This window comes from Haemaphysalis longicornis, unplaced genomic scaffold, assembly GCF_048455015.1.
Source record: "Haemaphysalis longicornis isolate Haplotype H1 unplaced genomic scaffold, Haemaphysalis longicornis Haplotype H1 scaffold_16, whole genome shotgun sequence".
In the NCBI taxonomy this organism is placed as follows: Eukaryota; Metazoa; Arthropoda; class Arachnida; order Ixodida; family Ixodidae; genus Haemaphysalis; species Haemaphysalis longicornis.
Genome location: NW_027526266.1, coordinates 18636858 through 18659152, shown reverse-complemented (window position 1 = coordinate 18659152; position 22295 = coordinate 18636858). Strand labels below are relative to the sequence as shown.

The window sequence follows — 22295 nt, the reverse complement described above, 5'->3', positions numbered from 1 at the left end:
ATATATATATATATATATATATATATATATATATATATATAGATATATATATATATATATACATATATATATATATATTTATTAGAAAAGGAAATGAGGGGCTCGTTGAAAATAAGACAGAAATAAGAAATGGCAGTCAAGAAGACCTCGGAAAGCAAAGGGGACGAAGTAGTAACTCAAGATAAAGAATTTGGAAAATAAGGAAGTGGAGAAAAAATGGCTACCACCCCCAAGCGCAGGAAACAAAAACACCTGAACATAAATACCCCAGAAAGTGGAGTCTAAAGTAGCCCCGCCGGTAGCGTAGTGGTTATCGCGCCAGACCGGTATTCTGGAGGTCGTGGGTTCGGATCCCACCTGGCGGGAAATTTTCTCCACTTTCTTATTTTCCAAATACATTATCTTGAATTTATCCCGAAACTTGCGCTGAATAGACATAAACAGACGAAGAAAGACGGACGATGCGGAAATCGCAACTATTTATTTGCAGGAAAAGAAGTTCCTTATATAGGATTCTACAAGACAGAAAAAACACATAAAAGCAGATAGTAAAGTCGATGGCAACACCGCAATACTCAGAGCCCGCCAATGATCGCCTTAGGGAGCACAATTTATCAATCAAGAAAGGCACTGGATCACATTTGCCCATGCATTGCCGTGATTGTGGTTGTACGCCGCGCCTCAAAGAAACCATTATCATTGACAGAAGCCATGACGCTGTGGCGCGTGAGCTTTCAGAATCGTACTTCATTCAACAAAATCGTAAGGGGTGCATCAGTGAACCATCATTATCACTTTTTAGCAATGAGTTTTGTTTTTTTAGACAGCAAGCGGTTGGCGGGCTCTGAGTATTGTGGTGTTGCCATCGACTTTACTATCTGCTTTTATGTGTTTTTTCTGTCTTGTAGAAGCCTATATAAGGCAACTTCTTTTCCTGCAAATAAATAGTTGTGAGTTGCGCATCGTCCGTCTTTCTTCGTCTGTTTATGTCTATTCAGCGCAAGTTTCGGGATACATAATGCACCAACTAGCGCAACAGCACATCGTACTGAAGTATCTTTATCTTGAGTTACTACATCCTCCCCTTTGCTTTCCGAGGTCTTCTTGACTGCTATTTCTTATTTCTGTCATATATATATGTATATATATATATATATATATATAAATATATATATATATATATATATATATATATATATATATATATATATATATATTTATATATATATTTATATATAAGAGAATAAAACTTTGAACAAGGTAAAAGCACAATTGTTGCAAACGTTTCAGCAAAGAGACTTGCTTTCTTCAGGGCAAGTCTCTTTGCTGAAACGTTGGCAACAATCGTGCTTTTACCTTGTTCAAAGTTTTCTTTTCTTGTGTTCTCTACAATCTTCAAAAGTTCAACTGCTCCCTATATATATATATATAGGTTGCTGTCGTCATTGCCAGTGCTATTCAGCTGGTTCCAAAATATTTATTAGTGCCGAATGACATGTGCTTGTAATGTTTCTTTGATACAGTCATAAATAAGCGAAATATAAGTCGAGCAAAAATCCGGCGTTTTTTCGGGAGCAGGAGTCGAACCCACATCTCCGCATAACGCGTGCGGTGCCCTGACCATTATGCTATCCCGCAGCGGCTACCTTCTCGACTTTAAAGCAATGGTTTATATTTACAAGTGCTCTGAGGACGGTCAACAAGCGCCGCCCCTCGATAACCACGGGAGACGTAGAACGTCTTTTTTCCCAGCGGCCGCCACGTAAGACGTGGTCGGAGGACGCGGTTAGCAATTGGCATATTCGAACTGCTTGAGCCAGAGCCTTCGTAATGCATGTAGCAGAACGGAAAGATACGGGACGAGGAACTCGGTAAGGACACATATCAAGGATGCAGTCGTCATTCCCCGTGCTATTCGGCTGTTTTCGAAATATTTAATAGTGCCGAATGACGGGAGTTTGTCATGTTTCTTTGATACAGTGATGAATAAGAGCAAATATAGGTCGAGAAAAATCCGGCGTTTTTTCCGGCAGCGGGAGTCGAGCTCACAGCTCCGCATAACGCGTGCGGTGCACTGACCATTATGTTATCCCGCAGCGGCTCCCTTTTCGTCTTTAAAGCGGCGATTATATTTACAAGTGCTCGGAGGACGGTCAACTAGCGTCGCCCCTCGACCACCGCGGGAGACGTAGAACGCCTTTTTTCCGAGTGGCCGCCATGTAAGACCTGGTCGGAAGTCGGGATTAGGAATTGGCATATCCGAACTGCTGGAGCCAGAGCCCTGGTAATGCATGTAGCAGAACAGAACGATACGGGAAGAGCGACTCGGTAAGGACACATATCAAGGTTGCAGTCGTCATTGCCAGTACTATTCGGCTGTTTTCGAAATATTTAAAAGTGCCGAATGACGTGTGTTTGTCATCTTTGTTTGATACAGTGATAAATAAGCGAAAACATAAGTCGAGAAAAAATTTACCGTTTTTTCCTGGAGCGGGAGTCGAATCCACATCGCCGCATAACGCGTGCGGTGCACTGACCATTACGCTATCGCGCAGCGGCTTCCTTCTCGACTTTAAAGCTGGGTTTATATTTACAAGTGCTCAGAGGACGGTCAACTAGTGCCGCACCTCAACCACCGCGGGAGAAGTAGAACGTCTTTTTTCCGAGTGGCCGCCATGTAATACCTGGTCGAAGGTCGGGGTTAGGAATTGACATATCCGAACTGCTGGAGCCAGAGCCCTCGTAATACATGTACCAGAACAGAAAGACACGGGACGAGGGACTCGGTAAGGACACATATCAATTCTTTTGAACAGCGCAAGTATACGAGGCCGAGGAGAGGACAGGACACAGCGCAGACTAACAACAGGCGATTTATTGCACGAAAATACTTAAAAACGTATCTCCGTTGCAACAAAGGAAGGGAAGGGGGGGGAAGATACACATGAGGGGAAAGGGGGTAGAGGAAAGAAACACATCCATTTTCGAGCCAACACGGCAGATCACGTTCACTAACAAGATAAAAAGGCGATTTCTTTGTCGGTTAGCATGACAGAAGGGCAGCTGACGCACAAGTCTTTGTTGGAGAGGATTTCGTAGGCTTCAACTATCTCTCTCGTCAGTCTATTATTGCTTTTATGCATTATGGAGCATTTTTGCAGGTCAGGGTAGCAAGCACATTCTTTACAGTGCGCGCCTAGATGTCCTTTACCTTCTTTCTTCACATTATTGCGATGCTCGCGTAATCTGTCACTTAGACATCGTCCTGTTTGCCCTATATACTTCTTCTTGCACTTTTGTAATGGTGTTGAATACACCACTCCTACCGAGCAATCCACCAACTGCGTGCTATGCTTTGTGGCGCAAGTAATTAGAAGTTCATCTGAAGTCGTGGCTCATCTTAAGGACAACAGTAATAGCAGCCTGTCGGCCTGCTCCGTAGACATAAAATACCTGTATTATTCCATTCCCCACAAAGAGCTACTCTCCTGTGTTGAAGCGTGCATAGATGGTTATGAGGCCACACTGTTTCAAAGCAGTTCAGGCATCCCCGTTGAGAAGTTCTTAGAACTGCTCGCCTTGTACCTCCGGTCTACCTTCTCAACTTGGGAAGGCAACATATATCTTCAGAATAATGGTATATGTATAGGCTCCTGCCTAGCACCCGTACTGAGCGATCTGTATTTGGCCTCCCTTGACAGGGTTGTCGCTAACCACCTCCCACAATGTAAAGTGGTTAAAACGTTCAGGTACGTTGATGACTCTCTTCTCTTTATTGACACTACGAAAGAATGTTTAGAAAGTGCAGTTTCTGATATCCTGAGTGTCTTCCAGAATCATTTGCATCCACTCTGATGCATGAAACCCTGAAAGATGATAGCATCAGATTTTTTTATCTTCGTTTGCAATTTTCTGATGGCCTTGTATGGTGGGCCTACGAGCCTCGGTGCTTGAAACCCGTCCTCCCGTATAATTCTGCGCATTCTAAATTAGTATAGCGGGGAATGGTAAAGCTCTGTGTGTCAAGCGCGCTTAACAAATCGTGTGTTCACCTGATGGGAGCCAGCCTCGAACGACAGACGGCTTGGCTTACTGCCGCCGGATATCCGTTGCTTTTACAGACTTCTGTAGCCCAGAATGTTTTGAAACATGTGATGAATGAACGACGCAGGCAGGATGCTCCAAGCGATACAGAAAAAAGGAAATGCACCACTATCCCTTACATGCACGCAATCAAACATAATCTGAAAAAGATTGGGAAGCGCGTTGACGTAAACGTGCTCTTCTCGGCCCCTAAAAAGCTATCGAAACTTTGCAAAAAAGTGAATGAATGCTCCGCGTTCACCAATACTTGCACCACAAAGCATCGCACGCAGTTTGTGGATTGCTCGGTAGGCGTGGTGTATTCAATACCATTAGATATGTGCAAGAAGAAGTATATAGGGCAAACAGGACGATGTCTAAATGACAGATAACGCGAGCATTGCAATAATGTGAAGAAAGAAAATAAAGGACATCTAGGCGCGCACTGTAAAGAATGTGGTTGCTACCCTGACCTGCAAAAATGCTCCATAATTCATAAAAGCAATAATAGACTGACGAGAGAGATAATTGAAGCCTACGAAATCCTCTCCAACGACTTGTTCGTCAGCTGCCCTTCTGTCATGCTAACCGACAAAGAAATCGCCTTTTTATCTTGATAGTGAACGTGCTCTGCAGTGTTGGCTCGAAAAATGGATGTGTTTCTTTCCTCTACCCCCTTTCCCCCTATGTGTATCTCCTCCCTCCATTCCGTTCCTTTGTTGCAACGGAGATATGTATTTAAGTATTTTCGTGCAATAAATCGCCTGTTAGTCTGCGCTGTGTCCTGTCCACTCCTCGTCCTCGTCTACTTGCGCTGTTCAAAAGAATGTCGTACCAACACGCCCAAGCTTATATCTTAGTGGACACATATCAAGGTGGCAGTCGTCATTCCCAGTGCTATTCGGCTGTTTCCGAAATATTTAAAAGTGCCGAATGACGTGTGTTTGTCATGTTTGTTTGATACAGTGATAAATAAGCGAAAACTTAAGTCGAGAAAAAATCCACCGTTTTTTCTTGGAGCGGGAGTTGAACCCACATCTCCGCATAACGCGTGCGGTGCACTGACCATTATGTTACCGCGCAGCGGCTCCCTTCTCAACTTTAAAGCAGGAGTTTATATTTACAAGTGCTCTGAGGACGGTCAACTAGCGCCGCCCGTCGACCACCGCGGGAGACGTAGAACGTCGTTTTTCCCAGCGGCCGCCACGTAAGACGTGGTCGGAGGTCGGGGTTAGTAATTGGCATATCCGAACTGCTGGAACCAGAGCCCTCGCAATGCATGTAGCAGAACAGAAAGATTCGGGACGGGGGACTCGTAAGGACACATAAAAATGTTCCTGCCGTCATTGCCAGTGCTATTCGGCTGTTTCCGAAATATTCAATAGTGCCGAATGACGTGTGTTTGTCTCGTTTCTTTGATACAGTGATAAATAAGCGAAAATATAAGTCGTGAAAATATCCGCCGCTTTTCATAATAAACCTTATGCAGCTTTCTCGCATCACCGCTTCATCTGCGAAAGAAAACTCGTCGGTCTTCTGAGCTTTCACATTGGCAACGCACGTCTCAAAAAGGTTGCCCAGATATGGCTTAGGGTTCTAGTGGTCCTCAAGTCTCCACGTCAGAACGTCAATCTGCTGTGTCGGAATTAGACTTTTTTAACCAAGCTTGAAAGCATAGTCATGAGGTCTTTCAGCAACTTTGTTTGATCCGCATCTTTCGCCTCGAATTCCTTGTTAACCTTCTGAACATCTGTCAGAATCGGTCTCAAAAATACCAAGTACACCAGATTTATCTGGTTTTCGTACATACCATGCAGCACCTCTGCCGCATAGCACTTTTTAGCCCTCCTCGCCATCTCCAAGTGCGCCTTGAATTCGGTCCACTGGTCTACGATCCTTTACACGGCTATTTCGAAGGATAGCCACCGCATCCAATAGCACAATCTTCAGTGGTTCATCGCCGTCATTCTTCAGACCATAGAGCTCCTTGTACGCAATTTGCCGGGCAGGGGATCTTGCGAACCAGTTTTGCGTTTCGCTTATTTGGTAATCCAAGTTTCTCGGCAATGCTTCCGCTGTAGCAGCTCACGTGGCTAGCTGCAAAGAGTGGCAGACGCAGCGGATCAGTACGAGGTGGGGAGCCTCAGCTTTCAACTTCCGATGAACGCCATTATTGATCCCCATCATAACGCTCGCGTTGTCTGTACCTACGCCTCTCATCCTTTCCAGTTTAAGACAGTACTCCATCAGAGTGGATTTCACGGCCACCACAATTCCATCTGCCGTGCAAACTTCCAAGGTGCACAAGTTAAGGAATGTGGTCACGATCCTTGACTTGGTGACACTGTGATAGATGATAGAAATGGCAAAGAATTTGTGACACTGATGTCCGTCGACTCATCAATGATCAAGCTGTAATAGCTGTCCCCAATGTCCTTTGCCAGATCCGTCTTGAATTGTGGCCCATTAATCACGGAAGCGCACTTGGAGCGGCGCATCTGATACGTTCTTGCAGCTTCGCTTTCAGGAAACGACTCCTTAAAGAGTTGGCACAAGTGATCGGCAGTCATAATTGAAGAATGTTCGGCGATAAATAGAGCAGTTTTGCCCTCAGCGCCATTCCCTGATTGGACTTGCCTTTTTGTAGTGAAGTCGAGTTGCTTCTGGATTGAAGAACTGCCAGCCAGTTCCCTATGCTTCTTGCTGTTCGCATGAGCTTTCAGGTCTGAATATCTGCTGCCTAGTTCACAGCCACAGTGCTTGCACGCCACAACTTGTTTTCCGTCAGCAGGCGCTTTGCATTGCATCCATTTGATGAGCAAGGGATCCTTCAACCACTGGACGTCCTGAACTTCTGCGAATATACCACTTTCGGCATAACTCAAGAGTAACGGGAGTCAGGGTACACGGAGAATAAACAGAACAGATTTTTGACACAAAGCAGTCGGACGTCTTCCTTTGTTCTCTATAACTTCTAACGCAAAAACGAAAAGTGGGTGGCGGCTTCGCGAATCGCCTCGCTTCCCGCCGGGACTACAGGTACTACAGGCGCTCCCTGCCGGTGGCGGTGCAAACGGCGAGCCCGCTCCCTGCACGATAGCGGACTCATTGTTCACACAGCAAGCGGCCGGTGACACGCGGAGTCTACGAATTGGTGGATCGCAGCTCGTCTGCTATTTGCGTGGTTATGTGTTACTTAGAAAGCGATAGCCGCTTTAAAACCTAGCGGATTTGTTTGCCTGAGATAGGTGGAGCAAGTGAACAGGGGCCCTCTTACCCTCGGAAGGGAAACAATTTGTGCCTTTTTAGAGGACACGGAAAGGGTTTCTTGCAGGACGATTTTGAATCGATGCACTGCGTGAGGTATCCAACAGAAATCCGCTATGTATGAAAATGGCTCGTGAAAATATCCACTAGCCGCTAGAATAAATTTCCAAGTCAGATTAAAATGAAATCCGCCAGATTTAGCGGAAAATCCGCTAAATTGGCATCACTGATTGGAACTAGCGTGAAGAAGCGGGTACTGGTGTAAACTTTTCTATGCGTCAATCGCATTCGCGTAAAATAGATGGCACTGAGAGCAGCCGTAGCTTAGGACACTGTGGTGTCGGATACACTTATAGCAATTTCACACAACACGTCAAAGTGTCCGTGAAACTATAGTCATCTTTATAGCCTATTCTGTTCCGAAACAACGTTTACAGTTATCGCAGAAAATACTTTTTTCGCTCAAGATACCAATTTCTTTCGTTGTAGTGTCGTAGCCTACTTTCAACGGAAACGTTTCATTTCTGAAGTGAGATTGTCCTATGATGCTAGACGTTTTAAAGGTGAGCATCAAAATTCCACAAACATCGAAAGAAATAAAGTATTTAGGACTGAAAACCTGCGCACAATTAAGCAAATAAAAGCATTTATGCCAAACAAGTCGTCGTCATAGTCAACATCATCGCAATCATCGAGCTCATCTTTTCTTTTACATCTGGCGCAGTAAACGAGGCGCCTTTGCGATGGTAACATCCGAAGTACCAATAAAACCTTCCTCTCTCTCTCTGCCTCTCCCTCTCATCGAAGCACAAATTATGTTACGGCTATAAGAAAACATCAATCATGTGGGCCTTTTGTGCGAATCATGCGTATGTCGTGCTTCGCGCAAACGAACAAGCCGAGCACTGTCATATTCCATGATGTCGCCCACAGAGCTCACTTGAGCAATCAGGAGTATATGCGATTCGCCAGAGACATTACACTCGCATCGTAGATGCGAGCACCGCAGATCTTTACATATTTACCATTTATACCTAAATAAGGTAAAGAGGACCGCGAAAGCATTTTAACATAAAAACTGAGTCAAAAGTGCGTAAAAACATTCTCTAAAAGTGAGTCCCAACTTCGCGCGGATTGAGTCCGATTCATTGTTCGAAATTTCAAAAACCGAAATCGCAAACAAAGAATGAATCCATGGGCCATTTTCGGGGCATAAATAAACGCCACTATGAATTATATAAATGCATACCGGTACGTGGTTTATGAGACAAAGGTGTGCTGTTGAACTCCTCCTTCATGATTGATCCTTGTATTCTTTATATGCAAAGGTTCTTTTTTGGATTTCCATGTAACTGTGTTCACATAATGTAAGCCCGGTTGTACGCACGCGTCGCATGTCTAGAGATCTTACCTGAGCTTTTCGGCCTACAAAGCGGTCTATAGGAAAATGCATTAGTTATATGACAGGATGCCATCGGTCCTACTAAGAAAGGTTTCGCTTCCTATATGCAGCGATGATTAATTCTTAGCGCGCTTTAACGCGCCGAAGTAACACCTGGGCTATGACGCGTGCTGTAGTGACGGTCTCGGGATATATTTTCAGCACCTGCAGGTTTTTAAATGGACGGACGTCTCGACCCAAGGGTGTCTTTGCTTTTCGCCTCCATCAGACAATCCCCAACACGGCCGTGATTGAACGCGCGTCTATGGGCACAACGCGAGCACTGCAAGACACCCTGCCGCTGAGCCAGTACGGCGAGTGGTGCGTAGCCATCACAGGACTTGACGGTATCTGGCGGTCTCAATTTCATCATTTTGCTTGCTCTTTCAAGTATAGGGTATCACTCATGGTAAAATACGGAAAAGCGTCAATACGACCATCAACCCTCGGAATCCAGTACCACGAGTATTTGCAGAGTGAAAGTTCATAATGGCTAGTTAGTTGCACATAGACGAGCGCAGAGAGTGGGCGAGGAAAAAAATTAGATCGCGTGCCATTCGAAAACGACATATGCAGACACTGGCCTTTTATAATTCCTGCCTACGACGCCGACTTGACCAAACAGCGTCTGTGTTTTTCCTGGCGGTAATCTTTGTGCGGTTTAACTGCGCGCTGTCATCAAGCAATCGAAGGTATCGTTCGACGTGTCGGTATTCGGCGCGTTCAATTACTGAAGATGTCTAACTAAATTTTGCGTCGTGCGCTAAATAGGTTTTCTGGGCATCCACCGTCACAAAGTATAATGGCTCAGAATTTTAAAGCTAAAGATTTGTTAGTTGGACCCATGGCGTCCTGTCAATAAATGCATTTTCCCTTACACTGGTTCATCGATCGACAGCGCGATCCTTAAACGGGGCTTCCAATGAGCGCAAACGGTTACTTGAAAATTGCGAACAATTCGCGGTTCTATATGCGACAATATACGCATCGTATATAAAGGAGTGCAATAGTATAACTTTATCCCATAAACCCCTCATCGGTATCCAATTTCATCGTTTGTAGATGCGTTTACGTAGGTGCCAAATTTCGTTTCATATTGTGGGTATTTGTAATTTTGGTCTTCGAAGGTTTGACAATTGACTTTACGCGCTTTCAGCAAGGGTGGGCTGCAGGTATGGCTTTTTCACTTCCCTATACGTTTCTTATGAAAGGGTAGCAAATATGTTTAATTCAACTTTTCAGTAAAGTTCACCGGAATGAACTTTGTTTTCTTACAGGAGAGAGCGACCATTTGATATTATTTATATATTAGAGTTCAGAAGCAGAGTAAAATTTAAATAATGCTCCGGATTCGCCATCGTACAAATTTTTGAGTGAACTTACCACGTGTGTTTGTAGCAAAAGTGAGGTAGGCAAATATTTTTAAAAAATTGCATGCTGTCAGCCAAAGCGCACTAGAGCGACTATATATCTTTTACGTGGCGTATGCAGTAGGTGCGCATAGTGTTTTAACATCACTGAAGCAAAGGGTATTGTTGTCATGGTGACTTTTATATCAGGCTGTGTAGGGCCGTGCATGTCTTCGTATCTGGAATTTGCTACGGCCGTTCCACATACGTTTTCTAAGTCAGAGTAGTTATCGACGCTGATGACGATGAGGTAGCTCTCTGCCATAAAGCACACGAACAACGGGCTGTCCTTGCGAGCGAAGAAATACCGAAACCTCCTCCAAAATCAGGGGCGGTTGGCTTTATTGCAGTGTAGGACAGTATCATGCAGTTTAATTTCTGTAGAATATTTTAGCGAAGACATACACTTATCTTCTTGATCTCAGCCTGTTTTTTCGTCCTCCGCAAATATGACGCTTCAGCATAGCACTGGACTACCTTTGAGGGATACCTTCAGTCACGATTGAGATAAGAAGTACGGGAACTGACAGAATTCATATAAAAAGGAAGAGCAGGAGGTGGAGGTGGCGGAGAAGGCGGCCTGTAGAGAGCACAGAATGTTAGTGCATGACCCCAGGGGTGTATTTTGAAAAAAAGACTTTCGTGATTTTCTCTCTGGGGTAGTAGTGTAGCTGAAACAGTGTTTTTAAAATAACTAATTGCCACCTGCCCGCGACATACGGTTGCGACGGAAATATGGCGGGATTCGTTGCCTATTAAACCGTCTAGCACAGCATAATTTATCCTTGTTTCGGTTATTAGTGTGATATGAGGGTAGTGGGTAGGCAGGAGACAATCGATTTTGCTTGTCTTGTTGACGGCTCTACGAGCGTTAGGATTGAATACTTTAACATATTTCAACATGGCGCAGGTGCGATGCCATGAGTCCTTTGACTCAGTGTTCTTCCTGCGTTTTTCTGATTTCCTTCTATGCTGTGCGCTACCTCGTGGAAATGTTTTCGGTCACAGAAGGACTTGATCGTTGCTGGCTTCATCTCATGCGTAATATCCACCATCTACTTTTAGCTTGTCGTGAATCAGAGTCACCTTTTTGCCCTGTGCCGTATCTTGTTTTCGGAACTGCCACAGAAGGCGTTACTTATGCTGTGCAGAAGAACTGTAATCTTTACCAATTGATATGTTGGTGCGTTTTATTTTTGTTGCATTCCGGAGAACGGCCTCTTTTTCAGTGAAGTGTTGGAAATAGACAATGACGGGCATAATTTTGTGATGCTTACCAAGACGGTGGATTCTTGCCACAGAGGGTGTTTCAGAAAAAGTTATTAAATTTTAAGACTTACGCTATCATAGGTAAAATTGTTCTTGTTGCATGAAGTAATCAGGGGCCATGACGGCTGAAATTAAAGAGTTTGTGTTTCTTTTTGTGATCATCATCATCCTCAACAACAGCCTGTTTACGTCCGCTGCAAAACTAAGGCTATCTGTCAACTACTGCTTCTTACTTACCTTTTTAATTATTGCTGCTACACGCTTTATTCTAATTTGGAAATAATACAGAAAATAGTACAGTACCGACAAACTGATAGCCAGTGTAAGGTTTGCAATAACGTTTTCTAGGCAGATTTATGGGCGGAATACCTCAATCCTCTGGACTTGCGTTTTTGGAGATCGGTGGCTGCAAACCTGCGCAAAGCCATTCCTTCTGGCTGACGTAACTTAGAACGTTTAAATATCGTTGAGCAAAAAGTAAACAGCCATATTTGAGGCATAACATCAATGAATCCACGAGTAATATTTGCTTTTTTGCTTTAAGTAAAAATATATGGTCACTTGATGCTTTCGATAGTAAAAAAAATTCGGCCAACGTAGGAGCAGTCCTGACAGCAGTTATCGCAGTGATGAAGTGATATTGATTGTCTCTACGAGAAGAGAAAAGGAGAACGACAATGTTATAGTAACAAGTTCTATTTTGGAGGCATGCGCTCAGAAAGCGCGATAACTGCGCTTTAGAATGGCCGGAAAAAGTTATGTTTAAACAGGGCTGCAATGTTGATGACGCTTTTGGTCTTGACACAACGCATAGTTTTCTCGCTATACCTTATTTGCACTGTTTTCTACGAAGAGGTTTTTTTCTGCAGAGAGGAGACGAAAATGTTCTTTTAAAAAGTATACCTGTTTAGGTATCACACGTAGACATTTGCTACGAAATTACTTTGAGTGGCTGGTCTGTTTCGAACTGACAATAATATACTAAATAAAGACAAGCTTTTTGTAGTCGTATACAATCTCCACCACGAAATTTATGAACTGCGATAACACTGGAACGTTAGTTGCGGTGTCTCTTCATGGAAGGTCGCACATTTTTACTGGACATTTGACTCAGCTATAAAGTAAATCAGCCTGGCCTTACATTCGAAGCAATGAAATTCTTCGCGCCATTGACCGTGTGGACGAATATCTATATTCGGGTATCGCGACGCATTTTGTGTTGAGATGGCATGCCGTTAACGTTTTCGTGCCATTTACATTCCGCAGTGGTCACAACGAAAAAATTATACTTAAAGTAACAAAGTTTAACGACAAACGTGCAAATAATCTACGTCAGCACTGTGACGCAAGGGGATTTCCGCAAATAACGCGAGACTGTGGTTGCAGTGTTCCTATATTTAAATCGGCAGAAAAATTCAAACAATTTTATCCAACAGCTTAGTGGCCACTACCACCAACTTTCTGCGTTCAAAAACATTGCAGATTATCTTTTAAGGAGAAGTTCACTATTTGGAACAGGAACGCGTACACCACGTATAAGTCATTGAAGAAACCAGATACCAACAGAATATTGATATTTTTTCACTGTGCATTCAACGGGCCTAGTCCTAGAGACTGCAAACTTTAGTGCACTCCTATTGCAGCGTTAAGGGTTATGCGGACGTAATTGTTCTACAATATACTCGTGATTGAGAAACAGAAGAAAATAGTGTGGCGGAATAAAAATAAGTATCCTGCTCCCGTATCGATATCAACGTTTTGTTGCTAATATATGAAGCCCCAACAATTTGTAATCTACCTTAGTTTGCGAATCTGCATTTGGTAGCCATTTGGGTGTTTTTAAATATTCCCAATATGTGTTGTGCTGCTTGATATATCCAGTTAGCTTTTTCTAACAAAAGTCACTCAAGCAATAGCGCACCACTCAGTTGGAGAATTTCGCCCTCCAGCTCCGCTAAAACAGCCAAAAAGGGTTTTTGGAAATTGCACTCTTGTCAGGCCGAATAGGCTAACAGGTAATTTGAATGTCCTACCAAACTACTCGTTCCACAGGCGTCCAATTTCAGGAACGCTCCCCTAGTAGGTTGTGAGATCCTAAAATTTCAAAAGTTTTAAAAAATACACCAGTGAAGAATGGAGCAGCATTAACAGAAATGTCACATGTTTCTCTGAATACCCAGGTCCGCTAAAATATTTAACTGGTTTTTGTGGATACACTTGAGCCACAAATATGTTTAAAAACCTATTTACATAAAAAAAGCTACGCCTAAATGCCAGCTACTAGAAAGACTGAGGATTCCGCAAAAATACGTGGTCTAGTGATTTCTGCCTGGCTATTCAGCTTTTTTATGTATAAAGTTCGGTTTGCTTACAAACGCTATTTATACAAATGTCCAGTAAGTAATTTCGGTATTGTTTCATAGAAAAAATATACAGGCGAGAGGGATAATTAATATTAAAACCTGAGCAAGGCACTAAGTAAGTACCTAAGTAAGTCTAAGTGTACTAGTGAACGTTTAAGCGCTCTCCATACAAGCCATGCAGCACCATGCCCTCAGTAAGTGTAATTGACTAAAAATTTCCCGCGTTCGAATATTGCCCGGCAACTGTAAGGACTTTCTCTAACACCATGCATTCGTTAGAAGAACATGCTATCTCAAGCTATAAATAGACGTGTTCAATTTTTTGACTGACTTGACCCAATAGCCGGCGGAAAAAACAGGCAGATTCATTACGCCCAGTAAAGATTTTAAGACATGCTGGCTTCAAACTTCAAAACTACATTTCCTCCTTAGCGCAGGAGATGACTAATGCAAATTGTCAGGAAATATGTATATACCACAGCAAAAAAAGTAAAAGATGCTTTCAAAACTTAGTTCTTACCTTTTTATATATTAAAGTGATTTCGATTGTGTACGTACACAATTAATCCCTAAAGAATAGCTTCATGTGTTTCCATTGGCTGCACTGATGGGGCAAATCTGCATTTCCGACAATTTAGTTGTTTTTAATATTCACCAACTTATGTTTTGCTGATTGATAATACCAATTGGATTTTTCTAGAAAAAGATAGTCACACAGTTACACAAAAGCAAGTTCCAAGATTTTGCACGGCGACGTCCCCAATAGGGGGAGAATGATTTTTTTTTAATTTGTTTTTACCAATGTAATAAAAAATTGGGGCTCATACCATATGTACTTACGATGTCGCATAGGCTTAAGAAGACGGCTGACAGACTGGGGGTAGGTCGACACCTTCAAAAACGCATTTTTTGAAAAAAAATGACTTTTTTTAAATTTTGCAATTTCAACATCTTTGTCTACTGAAGAATATTTAGAAAAAAATTGTGCTGTTATCTTAATCGGTTCAAAAGTTATGACCATTTTTCAACCCCGCCGACACGCATCCGAAAACGAAACTGAAGGTTTCCGATTACGCAGTATCTGCCATGTCGTCCTAAATGTTTCTTCGTATATACGTTACATAATGCCAGTTTATTTAGCTACATTCTAAGCTTTTGGACACATTTCTAGATATTGTACATTTGATTTACTTCAAAATTTTTACTAAAGGGTAATGGGTGGCACACTCGTGTTCACGTTGCGCGCATTTGCATTGCCTTGCGTTCGTGTCTGGTTGTCCGTGCTTTTTCGTATGCCGTTTTAACCTCATGGATTTAGTTCTAGCCTCGCAAGGAGACCATTATAGTACTTTATAGTCTGCAGTTAGAGTTATAGGACGAGGACGGCGTGCCTGACCAGTCACTGTCACCCTAAGACGAAGGATGCATGTGAGTCAACCGTAAGACACGAAAGAGGCAAAAAAAATGTGTGCGCCTCAGCTCGGCCAAACGGAGATCGTGCCGGTTACAAGGAGGGTGCAAGCTATCAGCCTGGCGGATTTTAGGCGCATTGACTGTTTCTTATAATACGGACAATAGGTCTGAATCTTCAAAGCCATTTTTCTCTAAACTTGACTTTTTGCAACCATTAGTTACGCGAACAGTGATAACTTTGCTTCTAGAAATTATTTTCTTACGAAACTTTGTGTGCTGTTTTCTTATATATAGAGCTATGCAATCAAGCAGAATAACTGCAAACTATTGGTAACTTTTTATATTATGGCCAGTTGTGTGAAACCCAAACAAGCCGGATATCAAATTTTTGAGTCTTTTTATGATTACGCAACTCAGCTTAAAGATGTGATTTTCGTGGAGGTTAGTTGCACAGGTTATTGTCTTCATTATGTTCCTGCCAAGTCGTGGTTGAATCGAACCAACCATTTTGTACTTATGACTGTTCGCGCAACATGCATATTTTGGCGCATTTTAATTTATATAAATTTTTGTTAAACATTTTTAGCAATTTTATCTATTTAAAGTTTGTAGCTGTATAAGCTTTACAAGCCAAAAATATAATTGTAACGTTTGGGCTACACCTGTAAATTTTGTTTTCGAAGGTGTCGACCTACCTTTTTTAAGGTGGTTTTCTCGGCTTGGAGTAAGCTGTGTAGATTATGCAGCATGGTGAGCAACAGGCTTGATTCCCGGCACAGAGTTTCCACACGTGGTTGTCTGATTCAACACAGACTCCAGTTTGTTCAGTGTGTGACCAATATTGTCTCCGCACTTCAGCGAGCGTTCCGTCATGTGCCGGGCAGGCACGTTCCACTTGTCCTTGGCATGGTTCAAGAACAGGCTACAAAGTTGGCGCTGGCTGCAAAAAGCAACAATATTAGTGCAAAACATTGTTGAAATATGTTTTATTATAAAATTAAAGCCCCAAAAAGATTTATTTGTCAGTAATTATTTGAATTCGAAATAATGGACGTTATTATGCATAAAGTTCTATGAGGACTCTTCCGGAACAAATTTCAAAATTGGAATTGTCCATAAATATGAATTATTGATGTTCGTATTGACACACTTTCACCGTATTCTCCTTTCGAGTCTTACGTTTATGATCTATTTCTCTAATTTACTACATTCCTATGTTCTGTGATCGGGTGTACGTTGGCCAGATCGGTCCCTTTCTCAATGTACGCTTGAGGGAGCATCATTCATCATTGAAAGGAAGGCCCTACACACTCCTGGCGCTACACTGTTCAGACTACGCTTGTAAGGTATGCTTCACCGATACGGAAGTTGTTTTTTAGCACAGAGACCGTGCTACCAGGGAAAGTGTTGAAGCCTTCCATATCCAGATTAGGGGTTGGGATTGTATAAGTCACCCGCCACTGAGTATTCTAGATAAAAAAGTGCAGCTTCTTAAGGCGAGGGGAAGAGAATGAGGGAAAGAAAAAGAAGAGAAGGAAAGGGGGCGGTTGTCCTCATGTACCGCCGTGCACATGTGCGACGGTCATACGTGCCTGATTGTGGGGTCTTCACATCGTATATATGAGTTTTCGATTTTAATAAATCTTTCATTTGATAGTAAGCGCTGGTGTCGTTTCCATTTCTCGTCCCTGTGTCTCTTTGGGCTCACGTTTCACTCAGAGACCAATAACACATTGCAGAATAGCGCCATTGATTGGAACTATAGTAATTTGAAAAAAGAATTGGCTTCAATCTACGCTGCGAAGGAGATTGGAAAGCAAAGCTTTAAAGGACACCCACAAGAATTGCCCATGCGACGTCACTTGAATGATACAAGCGCGCGTCACTAGATTTTGATAGCTTGAATCTACACACTTCATATGAAACAAAACCACAGCTCACCGCGTAACTTCTGAGTGACTCCAATCCCGGCAGACGCTCCTACTTTGTTGGTAGCCTCACCGCTACATGAAGCCGGAATATATGAAACAGGCGAACGCTAAAACTCCAATTTACACTGAGAGCGTGGTTGGAAATCAAAACTTTACACAATTCCCAAAACAATTGCTCATGCGAAGTCACTTGAATTCACACACGTGGCTCTACAAAGAGTGAAACCATATGTTCTGCCAGGCGTTACCTGGAATTCGCGGGGGCGGCGTTCCGAACGCTGCAGCACCGTCGGCCACGGCCGGCTAGAGCAGTGCACGCCGCCTCTATGGCCCCGCCGTGAGTCGGGAGAAAGAAAACGGAGGAGAGCATCCTTCGATTCGTCAGACAGCAGAACCTAGCCATCCTGATGTGCTAGCTTGGGGCGTGATACAAGCGCAACATAAGACGAGACAACTTATTCCGAGACTCTGATATCCACACTATGTACAGTTTAAGTACAGGAATAATTAACAGGGCATTTACAAGGCAGCAGGACTAGCTCTCAGTGGCACTTAGAAGCTTGCCGTGGTCTAGCCGGCGCAGGCGGGACTCTACCCATGATCTGCAGCAAGTTGGAAAGCAAACGACCCCCTTCCTCTCGCCGGGCTTGGCATAAATACCCTCGGTGAGAAAAGGGTAAAGAAAACAATAAACGGCAAGGCTTGCATTGCGCGCTGGCCGAGTTTAATGGCGTATACGCACGGGTCGTATGCCATCCAATGTGCCACCCCGGATCCGGCCAAATGTTTTGTGATTTCCACTGATACTTCCGCTGTTGCAGAAGGCACCTGTTTGGCGCAAATAGCTGAGGTCGGCTCTGAGGCATCGGTTGACACCAACGCAGACGCGGTGGGCTACCATTGAAGGGCAAGCATTTGCAGTCCTTTGGGGCTTAAAGAAGTTTGAGACGTGGCTGTTTTGTGCCCACGTGAAGGTCGTCATCGATCATAACCGCGGTCCTCTTACCTGGCGAGCATCGTACCCGACGGGGCCAAAATAATCCGCTGGCCTCTAGCGCTCCCGCGTTACAACGTAAACATCCAGCACCACCAGGGCATCGCGATTGAAAACTCTGATGGGCGTTCTCGTTTGGCGAACGAATGCTGGGTGGAAGCGATGGCTCTGGCGGCATAGGGCATGGGCAGAAGTGTAGCCCAAGGGGAAAACACCAGGGGGCATGCGTGTACCTGCTAACCCTTTTGTATGTCAGTGTGTATGTGCGCAGTGCCATGAATAATCGCTTCCCGATATGCAATACTGCCGCTGACTTTTTGCACCTTCTTTTGCAGGTTGGTGTATCAGCGTCTGGTGGCTGGAGCGGAATTGAACATTCCTTGAGCGAACGCTTGTGTTGCACTAAAAGATTAGCTCACCCTCCAGCGTGGTCCAAGGCTTGTTTTGTGTGCATGTGCCTCTGTTTTTATGGACTCGTTTAACCACGGAGAGCGCGCGTCAGCCTGACTTGCTGCTCCCGAAGTTTTGTGTGTCGCTTAATTGTCAACCGCACTGCTGCAACCTCTTTTTGTGCTAATTCATTGATTTAGGGGGATTAAATGTATCTTGCGAGTTGGCATAAGGTTCGAGCGCGAAGGTAATCGTACCGCAGCCCCCGCCAGCTTTCCCCAGTGCGAATCAGGGTACAGGCCACCACCAAATTACCACCTGTGCAGAAAGTGCATGCGGGAAGAAGCAGAGCGGACAAACCCCTCTGGTGCGGATGTTGTGGGGTCCGAGCAAAGACGTCGCCGCACTGCTACACCATTTACGGCGCCGACTGGGGAAATCGTTATCCTCCAAAATGGACCGCTCACAATTTGTCTGGCGGATGCAGGGGACCACGGAAGCGCTCTAGACGGAGCCCGAACGGGACAAAAGGACAAGGTCCTTTTCCAATCGGCGTTGCGGGCGTCACACCAGAGGGGTTTGTCCGTGCTCAGCTCTGCTTGTTCCCGTGCGCACCTTTCGTACAGAGAGAGAGAGAGAAAACTTTAATTAATACTGAAGAGGTTAGCCCCACAAACGGCGGGCCTTGCTACTTCAGATGGGGGTGAACATAGTGAAGTGAAAAAAAAGAAAAATAAGAGGGGAAGAAGTGCGCACCAACAATGAATGAGAGGGAGAAGAAAATAAAATCAGTTCTGAACGTAGAAAAAATTCACAGCACTAGGAGAAAAAATCTGAGTATCCCAAGTTTAAAGAACATCGGTTAGTCCCGTGTCAGACAGAAAATTTAAGAGAGCCTTTGTCCCTCGCGCCGCGTCAGCGTGGTTTTGCCACGGACCAAGAAAGTGACGCAGCTCTAAAGAGTGTCCTCGTAGCAGTCGCAGTTGAGTTCTTTTAGCTGTTTCGCGTTGAGTTGTATGCTGCGGGCAGTAACACAAGACATGCTGTATGTCGTCTCTCACAGAGCACACAGAGCACAATGGCGAGTCCGCCCAGCCTATCCTAAAAAGAAAACTAACAGTGAAGGCAACGTTCAGCCGTTGTCAGTTAAGGACACCCTCAGTTTTCTTTTGCAGACCTCGTGGAAACTGGAAATTGTACTGAGGGTCAAACGCGTGCTGAGGCAAAGGTACCTTAAGAGGGTCCTGCCAAGCTGATAACTGCAGTCTCCATCCAAGTGCATTCACGGCTGTACTTCCGTCTTGTCTAGAATACGTGATTCCAGTAGACACAAGCATATTGTGCGCCTCTTTCGCTCCTGCGTCAGAGATGACGTTCCCATGGAAGCCGGAATGACCTGGTAGCCGTTGAAGCGAGATGCGGTGCCCGTCTCGTAGCCCTAGTGTGTGCAATGCGTTTAGCTCACGCTCAAGTTGGCTGCAGCGGTAGGATGGCTTCATCAGTGCTTGCAAGGCAGGTCTCGAGTCTAAAAATCACCCATTGTCGAGCGGGACTATTGGTGAAGTGAAGGAGTGCCGCCCTATTAGCAGTTAACTCAGTGAAGGTGGACGACTTCTTGTGACTGAGTTTGTCTTTCACAGTTAGACCCACCGACGGAATGCAAACTCCAATGGCCGATGAGTCAGACTGCACGGATCCATGTGTATATACGTGAACGTGGCCAAGATAACGTGAACTGATATGCTTCAGCGTGTAGTATCGCAAGGCTGGCTCAGGCAGAGATGATTTCTTGCCTATACCTGGTATGGTGAGGCCTATATCCCATGGTTCAGCTTTCCATGGCGAAAAGGCAGGCTTGCTTGGGCGTTCGAAGTTGGCCGGTAGGAGGCTCTGTACATGCGGGGAAGACACCTGTGCTAGAGGATGGTCAGCACACCGGGTTGCGTGACGGAGGCTGGTGCGAAGGAACTCTTGGGCTTGGAGTATCTGGGCGGACATACACCTTGCTCCGCAGAGAGTTCCATTCGTGGATGTGCACCTTGGAAGGCCCAGGCAGATGCGCAGAACTTGAGCCTGTGCACACTCTATCACTGAAGTTTGTCTTAGACAAACCAATCAGCGCTGGGAGGCTGTACCGCAGAAGGCCAAGGAATAGTGCCTTATAAAGTCGTAGTAGCGAAGGCACTGAGCAGCCCCATGTTTTTCCTTCTCTAAGGATACGGATACGGATATGGAGGGCCCAAGATAGTGAGCGATCTAATGTAACTCCGAGAAATTTATGGTTGTGAACGTACGGTATTTCTGTTTCATTTATGACCAGAGGATAGCGGTATAAATCGCGCCTCGTAAAGGCGACCGCGGCACACTTTTCGGGTGAAATTAGCGAGCCGCAGGGGCTAAGGTACTTTTGAATTGCAAGAACAGCTTTCTGCAGTTTTGATTGTATTCTTCTCCGGTTTTTGCCAGAAGCCCAGATACAGATGTCATCAGCATAGAGAGATATGCTAACACCTTGGGGTAGCACTTTCGTTATCCGGATGAGACAGATGCTAAACAGAACAGGGCTTAGGACTCCGCCTTGAGGGACGCCTTGTGTAATCTCATGCCGCCTTGTGTCGCCTTCCTTGGTGGTCATATAGACGTACCGATTCTGCAAATAATCACAGAGCCAAGTGTGCATCCGTACTCGTAGCCCTAGAAACGCCATTTTCCTTCGGACAGCTTTATAAGAAATGCTATCGAAAGCCACCTTGATGTCAAGGAACACAGCTACTGTGATCTTTTTCGCAGCCTTTTGCCGATGAATGTCCCTCACCAAAACAATGACGTTGTCAACGCTGCTTCTTCCTTCTCTGAACCCTGACATCTCTGGGGGATACACTTCTCTGTCCTCAAGATCCCAGACGAGTCGCTGCAGCACCATTTTCTCCATTACCTTCCCTATGCAGCTTAGAAAAGGAATAGGCCAGTAAGAGTTGATATCTGTTGGCGGTTTTCCTGGTTTAAGGACCGGAACTAGGCGACCAAGTTTCCAGCTTGCTTCCACGCGGCCTGTCTCCCATGACTTGTTGTAGAAGGTAAGCAGTTGCCGGAGGGCATTAACACCGAGATGTCGCAAAGCTGAGTGTGTAACGCCATCGGCGCCTGGGGAAGAGAGCAGGTTAACGGAGCCTAACGCTGAGATAAGCTCGTGCATTGTGAATAATTCATCCATGAGCGTAGCATTCGTACTGGAGAGCCAATCCGTCAGGACTTCTGAAATCAGTGCAGAGCTCCGGGGAGCTGTAACCTTGGCGCAAAATTCGTCAGCTACGTCCAGTTCACTGACGCCACGATGGAGAGCTATTGATGAGAACGGATGAGCTTGACTCAGTGTTGCTCTCAGGCTGCGGAAAACTTGCCAAATGCGAGTCAGCGGTTCGCGCGATTCGCAGGAGAGCAGAGCGCCGGGCGAGAAAAACGCTGTCACCAGATAACATTCGAGCTTCAAGACATGCCCAGAAGCGCATTCAGAAGCACCTGAATAAGCTTGCAAGACAACGTTGGAGGGAATTTCGTTCCAAGCCTGACCTTGCGTACAGGTGGCTTAATTGGCGGTGGCCTCTCTTCGGATGCACGCCGGGGAAAGGGATGGCGGGAGGCGCTGTGGTACGATGACCTCCGCACTCGATCCTTACATCGTCTCTTTTCAGAACCGCTTTACTGACTGGAGACATAAAAAGATACAGCAATTCA

At 44.7% G+C, this 22295-nt stretch overlaps 1 non-coding gene across 1 annotated transcript; it reads left to right on the top strand.

The window, feature by feature from the left end:
* Positions 1 to 292: 292 nt before the first annotated feature.
* Positions 293 to 365, top strand: Trnat-ggu (transfer RNA threonine (anticodon GGU)). Its single transcript has one exon. It is a non-coding gene; the product is annotated as a tRNA-Thr (tRNA).
* The last annotated feature ends 21930 nt before the right edge of the window (positions 366 to 22295 follow it).